This window comes from Elephantulus edwardii, unplaced genomic scaffold (genome assembly GCF_000299155.1).
Source record: "Elephantulus edwardii isolate Elephantulus edwardi_28Jun2011 unplaced genomic scaffold, EleEdw1.0 scaffold00005, whole genome shotgun sequence".
In the NCBI taxonomy this organism is placed as follows: domain Eukaryota; kingdom Metazoa; phylum Chordata; class Mammalia; order Macroscelidea; family Macroscelididae; genus Elephantulus; species Elephantulus edwardii.
The window spans coordinates 3,018,689-3,026,908 of NW_006399755.1; the positions used below are offsets into that span (position 1 = coordinate 3,018,689).

Sequence of the window (8,220 nt, forward strand, 5' to 3'; positions counted from 1 at the left end):
GAGATTCTGGATATTGCATTAGATCTCCGAGAAGCCAAAGCTATAGGAAGAAACCAAGAAATTAAAGAGCTAAACAGAACATTTCAAAAGGCCGCCCAGGACGACAAAGCAAGATACTATAATGAAATGTGCAGAGAGCTGGAGTCAGAAAATCAAAAGGGCTGAACTCACTAGCATTTCTTAAGCTGAAGGAGCTGAAAAACAAATTCAAGCCACAGGTGGCAATACTTAAGTATGGTATGCATAGGAATAAAATTAATTACATCTGTGGAATCTCTGGAGAAGCTCACTATCAGCCTTGAAAACTAGGCCAGGTGTTGGTTGTGGAACAGACCACAACTACTCATATGTAAGATCAAGCTGAAGCTAAAGAAAAAAAAAAGTAAATCAAATCCATAGGAAACAAAATTTGACCTTAAATCTATCACACTTGAATTTCAAAACAATCTCAAGAATAGGTTGGAGGCCTTGAGCACCAATGAGCATAGACCAAAATGAGCTGTGTGAGGATATCAAGAAAATCATCCATGAAGAATGCAAAAGATCAAAAGGCAGAGGCAGAAGAACAGACCAAGATGGGTATCAGATGAGACTCTGAATATGGCACTAGAGCGCTGAGAGGCCAAAGCAAAAGGATGAAGTCAAGAAATTAAGGAGCAGAACAGAAGATTTCATAGGGCAGCTCAGGAAGACAAAGCAAAATGTTATAATGAAATGTGCAAAGAACTGGAGTCAGAAAATCAAAAGGGCTGAACTTGTTCAGGGTTTCTTAACCTGAAGGAACTGAAGAACAAATTCAAGCCACGAGTTGCAATAATTAAGGATGCTTTGGAAAGAATATTAAATGATCAAAGAAGCATTAAAAGAAGATGGAAAGAGTATATGGAGTCAGTGTACCAAAAGGCATTGACTAACACAGAAGAATTTCATGAAGCAATGTCTGAGCAAGAGCCTGTGGTGATGAAGGAAGAAGTTTAAGCTGCTCTAAAAAATGGCAAAACACAAGGCTCCAAGGATCAATGGCATACCAATTGACATATTTCAAAAAAACAGATGCTGACCTGGATGCGCTCACTAAGTTGTGTCAAGAAATTTGGAGGACAATGGCCTGGCCAATTGATTAAAAGAAATCTATATTTGTTCCCATTCCAAAGAAAAGTGACCCGATAGAGTATGGAAATTATTGAACATTATAATTACTATTACATGTAAGCAAGATTCTGCTGAAAATTATTAAAAAATGACTGGAGTAGTACATTAACAGAGATCTGCCAGATGTGCAGGCTAGGTTAGAAGAGGCCATGATACTAAGGATATGATAGCTGATGTTAGATGGATCTTGGCTAAAAGCAGAGAGTACCAGAGGAATATCTATCTGTGTTTCATTGACAATGCAAAGGCATTTGACTGTGTGGATCACAACAAACTCTGGCTCACTCTGAGAAGAATGGAAATCCCACAACATTTGATTGTGTTTATGCAAAACCTATACTTGGGCCAGGAGACAGTCATTAGAACAGAGCAAGGAAACACTGCGTGGTTCAAAATTGGGAAGAGTGTACACCAGGGATGTATTCTGTCTCCATATGTTTTCAATCTATATGCAGAACAGATCATCCAGGAGGTTGGGATGTATGAGGAGAAATGTGGCATCAGTATTGGAGGAAGACTCAGTAGCCTGCATTATGCAGATGACATAACCCTGCTTACTGAAAATGAAAAGAACTTGAAGTGCTTGCTGCAGAAAGTCAAGTACTGCAACCTTCAATATGGATTGAAGTTCAACATCAAAAACCAATGATTTTCTCCACTGGCCTGATTGATAGTATTATGATAGATGGTGAAGAGATTAAGATTGTTATAGCTTTAGTTTGCTTGGCTCCACAATCAATACTCTTGGTACCAGCAGCCAGGAAATTAAAAGACCAATTGCACTGAGAAAGTTTGCTCTCAAGGACCTCTCCAGAGTACCGAAGAGTAACGATGTCAGTCTGGAGACTAAGATGCGCCTTATCCAGGCCATAGTCTTTGCAATTGCTTGCAATGAGTCAGAGACTAGGGAGCAATGACTAGGGATGACAGAAAGAGAATTGATGCCTTTGAGCTGTGGTGCTGGAGAAGAATGTTGAAAATATCATGGACTGCTAGGAAACAAACAGGTTTGCCCTACAGAAGGTGAAACCAGGCTGCTCCTTGGAGGTAAGGATTTTGAAGCTTCGTCTGACAGACACTGGGCATGTTTCAAGGAGGGACCAGTCCTTAGAGAGGGATACATGCTTGGAAGGGTGGAGGGACAGAGAAAGAGAGGAAAACCATCGATGAGATGGAATGATACAGGGACTGGGATAATGAGGGTAGGTGTGTCTGAGACAGTAACATTGGCACAGGATAGAGCAGGTTTCAGGGCTATTGTACATAGGGTCATTATGAGTCAAAAGCAACTCGACTGCACATAACAGCAACAACAACACCACCACTAATATCACATAGAAGCAAAATCCTGCTGAAGATTATCCAAAAAGAACAGGAACAGTACATTGACAGACAACTACCAGAAACCCAAGCTGGATTTAGAAGAGGTCATGGAACTAGAGATATTATCACTAATATCAGATGGATCTTAGCTGAAAGCAGAGGAATGTGTGCCCACTGTGCATCACTGACTATGCAGAAACATTTAATTGTGTGGATCACAACAAACTTTGGCTAACTTTGAGAAGAATAGGAATCCCAGAACACTTGCTTGTGCTCATGTGAAACCTATATTTGGACTGTTATCAGAACAGAGCAAGGAAACACTGCATGATTAAAAATCAGGAAAGGAGTGCATCAGGGATGCGTCCTATCTCCATACTCTTGCAATCTATATGTGGAACCGATCATTCAAAAGGCTGGACTTTATGAGAAGGAGTGTGGCATCAAGATTGGATGAAGATTTGTCAGCAACCAGTGTTATATAGATGATAAAACCTTGCTTGCTGAAACTGAGAGGATCTGAAGTGCTTGCTGCGGAAGGTCAAGGACTATAGTGTTCAATATGGATTGAACCAAACATCAAGAAGACAAAGATTCTCACCACTGGGCCAATCGGTAGCTTCATGATGGATGGAGAAGAAATTGAAGTTGTTAACGATTTCCACCTGCTCAGGTCCATCATCAACGCTCTTGCACCAGCAGTAAAAAAAAAAAAAAATCAAAAGAAGAATTGCATTGGGGAAGGCTTCTATCAGGTACCTCTCCAGAGTGCTGAGGAGCAATGACGTCCATCTAGAGACTATGGTGCACCTGATCCAAGCCATGTACTTTGCAATTGCATGCAATGCATCAGAGAGCTTGACAATGAGTAAGGATGACAGAGAATTGATGGCTATGGATTGTGGTGCTGAAGAAGAGTATTGAGCTTACCATGGACTGCCAGAAGAACAAATAGGTATCTTGAACAGAGTGAAACCAAGTTGCTCCTTGGAGGCAAGGATTTTGAAGTTCTGTCTCACGTAATTTCTGCATGTGACCAAGAGGGACTAGTCCTTGGAGAAGGTCATCAGATGGGTGGAGGGACAGCACAGGAGAGGAAGACCCCAGATGAGATGGATTGACACGATAACTGGGGCACTGGGAGATGTGTAGGAGTCAGTTATACTAGCTTAGGATAGAAGAGGGTTCAGAGCTGTTGTGCATAGGTTCATTATGAGTCGCAGGCAACTCCATGGCATATAATAGCAACATTCTAATCATGAGGGAGGCCACTGAACAAATTTTAAAAAGAAATGAGCTTGATCAGTTTTGTGTTTTCGAAGAATTACTAAATCCCATAAGGCTTGTTGTAAAATCAACGGAATGATTTTAAATTTGATATGGGAATGCAAAGGACCTAAAATAGCCAAAAGAGCTTTAAGAAAGGATAAAGTTGGTTACACTACTTGATTTCAAGGCTTATTATAAAGCTACTGCATTCAAGTTTTGGCATAATTAAATCCATGGAATTGAAAAGAGAGGCTAGAAATAAAGCCACACATACATAGATAACTAATTTTTGAAAGAGGTTCAAATGCATTTAAGTGGAGAAACAAATGCCTTTTCAACAAATGATGCTGAAATAAATTGCTGTTGTTAGGCATCATTGAACTCACTTGGATGCAATAACCCTTTTTAAATCTTGTTCAGTCCTGAACTACCCTCATAATTTCTTAGAATAAAGCTCATTCATCCAACCATCAATTTCCTATTTAATTTTCTTTAAGAAGAAGTTTAATTCCTCCCATTACATGCTAAAATTAACCCCAAATCATACATAGACCTAAACATATAACATAAACTGGTAGATGAAAACTTCAAGGAGAATGCTGTTATAATCTCGGATTAGACAAAGATTCTTAGATATTGCATCAAAAGTATGATCTTCTACAACAAGGACTTCAAGTTCGCCTCACTTTCAGTAAGCAAGGTTGTGTCATTTGCATAACACAGATTATTGATGAGTCTTTCTTTGATCTTATACTAAATTCTTCTTCATAGAGTCCAGCTTGTCAAATAATTTTCTCAGTATGCAGATTGAATAGGTATGGAGGAAGAATACAACCTTGATACACTTCTTTCTTAATTTTAAACCATCTAGTGTCCCCTTGCTCTGTCACACAACAGCCTCTGGATCTAGGTATAGGGTTTGTATGAGCACAATTAAGTGTTCTATGATTCTCATTATTCTCAATGTTATCCATAACCTGTTATTTACTACACAGTCAAATATCTTTGCATAATAAATAAAACATAAATAAACTTTCTTTTGGTATTCTTTACTTTCAGCTAGGATCCACCTAACATGAATAATGGTGCCACAGCCTCTTCTAAATCCTGCTTGACATTCTGGCAGTGCCCTACTTAGGTACTGTTCTAGTCTTTTTAATAATCTTCAACCCTATTTAATTTTCATGCAATATTAATGGTATGCTATGAAGGAACAATGACTAAGAATGATAGAAGAAGAATTGATGCCTTTGAGCTGTGGTGCTGGAGAGAAGTATTGAATATACCATGGACTGCAAAGAGAACAAACAAGTTTATCCTGTAGAGGGTGAAACTAAGCTGATCCTTGGAGGCAAAGATTTTGAAGCTTCATCTGACATACTTTGGGCATGTTGCAAGGAAGGACCAGTCCTTGGTGAGAGACATCATGCTTGGAAGGGTGACAGAGCAAGAGAGAAGACCCTAAATAAGCTGGATTGACTCAGTGACTGACAGGGGTAATGGGGATAGGTGTGTCAGATACAATGAAGTTGGGTCAGTATAGAGTAGGGTTCTGAGCTGTTGTACAAAGGGTCACTATGAGTCACAAGCAACTCAATGCCACATAACAACAACATGTTGTTGTTGTTGTTGTTGTTGATTGCCTTTGTGTCAAGCATGACTCATAGTGACCCATGAACAAAAAGGCCTCTACAACCATTAACATTTATCAAGGTTCATAGAGTTTCTGCAGGCATGTTATTTAGGAAGTGGATGCGACTCCTGCTTCCAAACCTGTCATAATATGTTATTGTTGTTGTGTGCCACTGAGTTGTCTACAATGTATAGTGACCCTATATACAGCAGCTCTGAATACTTCCCTGTTCTGAGCCAGTCTCACTAACTCCAACACACCAACCCACATTGCCCAAGTTACTGTATCAATTCATCTCATCTGGGGGAATGCTAAATTGAAGAGGAATATAACACTGCAATTATTGTCAAAAAGGACATTTTGAGATGCATTCTGATGTATAAAACTGTCAGTGATAGAACAATATCTCTGCATGACTATTACCCAAATTTATGCATCACCCACTAATCCCAAAGAAAAAATAAAAGTTTTTTACCAACTTCTAAAGACTGAAATTGATCAAATATTCAATCAGGATACATTTCTAGTTAATGGTAATTGGAAATGAAAGTTAGAAATGAAGAAGGATCAGTAATTGGAAAATATAATTTTGAGGACAGAAATGATGTCATAGATCAATCAAATAACAGAATTTTGAAAGATCAACAACTTATTTATCTGAAATGGTTTCCCCCCCTGCATCAGAAGTTGTGACTACATACAAAACATTGTCAGATACAATATATAGGAATAAAATAGACTTCATCTGCGGCTCAACCACATCTGTGGAAATACACTATGGAAAAAATAACATCTATTAGAACAAGTACAGGGACCACCAGCAGAATGGGCCATCAACTGCTCATATGCAAGATAAAATTGAAGCTGAAGAAAATAAAAAGAAGTCCATAAAGCCAAAATATGACTGTGAGTATATCGAACCTGAATTTAGAGACCATCTCAAGAACAGATTTGAAGCATTGAATACCAAAGGCCATACACTAAATGAGTTGTTGTATGACATCAAGGACATCATACAAGAAGAAAACATTCAGTAAAAAAAAAAAAGAAAAATTCAAAATCTCTATCAGAAGAGACTCTGAAGCTGCTCTTAAATGTATAGTAACTAAAGAAATGGAAGTAAATTACAAAATAAAATAGCAGGACAGAAAATAAAACAGGGCAATTGAAAAGAGAGAGTAATTCAACTTGCCAAGATCTAGAGTTAAAAAATCAAAAGGGAAGAGTATGATCAGCATGAAAAGAATGGAAGAACCAACAAGCCTCTAACTGCAATATTGAATGGAGTGGGCATAATACTGAATAATGCAGAAAGCATAAAATATTGACAGAACACACTAAGTCATTTACTAAAAGCATTGATCAATGCTTAACCATTTCATAGATGCAATAAGAACTGATGATACTGAAGGAAGAAGTGGAAGTTTCACGAAGGCACTGGCAAAAACAAAGCTCTAGAAATTGATAAGATACCAATGAAGGTATATCAACAAATGGATGCAGCACCGGAGGTACTCACATAACTAAATAAAAAAAATTTAGAAAACTACATGGGCAGCCAACTGGTAAAATTCATGTTTTTGTCTATTCCAAAATGAGGTAATCCAATTGAAAACATTTTTTTTATTGTGATTTCAACAAAAGTTCACAGAAAAGTTGGATTTTTCATTCATTCATTGTAGATTTTCCTCCCTTCCCACTCCATCAGTACACTTTCTTTTAAAAAAAATACTCATTCATTGTTGCATAATTTCCTCCTTCTCCCCTCCACTCCTCCTCCAGGCCACTTTGCAATTCACCTCTTATTTTGGACTGTTGTCATACAAATAATGCCTATTCATATGTTACTTTTAAATAGTTCTTTCCTTCATCTGTTCCAATGCAATGTTCATTATATATTCCCTCTTTTTCTACTTTCCCCATACCCCCCATGTCAACAATTTATCAAAGAATTCATTAATATCACACATAAGTAAAATCTTGCTTAAAACAGTTTTAAAAAGGTTAGAGCAGTACATCCAGGGACAATTAGTAGAATTTCAATTTGTATTTAGAAGAGGACATAGAACTAAGGATAAAATTGCAGACACTATATGGAGCTTGACTTAAAACAGAGAATGACAAGAAGATATTTATATGTATTTTATTAACTATGGAAAGACATTTCGCTGTACAGATGACAACAAATTACAGATAACACTGAGAAGAATAAAACCACAGAATTCTTAATTTTGCTACCTCAAGACCTGTACATAGACCAAAGAGGAGTAATATGAACACAACAAGGGATACTGCATGGTTTAAAATCAAGAAATGTGTGAGCCAAGATTATAGATTTTCAACACACTTATTTAAACTGTATACTGACAAATAATCAGAGAAAGTGGATTATATCAAGAAAAATGTGTCATCAGAATTGTAGGAAGATTCATTAACAAGTTGTGAATGGCAGAGAACACAACCTTGCTTGCTGAAAGCTAAGAAGCCTTGTAACACTTATGAAGATCAAAGACTACAGCCTTAAGTATTAATTTTACTTCAACAGAAAACAAAAGTCTTTACAACTGGACTAATAAGCCACATTAAAATAAGTGGAGAAAAGGTTAAAGTTGTCAAGAATTTAACTTTACTTGGATATTTTTCAATGTCCATAAAAACAATAAATGACAATGAGCCTCTACATCTTGTGGTTCCTAACCTTTATACTATAATAGACAAAATGCTAGTCAATAGGCCTTTTATTTTAAGAACTACCTTCCCTCTGTAACTTGATTTGTGTCACTATTAGAACCTCTACTTGGAATATTATTGCTTTTTAATTTTTTACTCATGTACTTTTAACT

The 8,220-nt window shown here is 37.3% G+C and overlaps 1 protein-coding gene across 1 annotated transcript in view; it reads right to left on the minus strand.

The window, feature by feature from the left end:
• AGBL4 (ATP/GTP binding protein-like 4) overlaps nt 1-8,220 on the minus strand; it is a 1,996,071-nt gene that overhangs the window by 710,285 nt on the left and 1,277,566 nt on the right. The window lies entirely within an intron of this gene.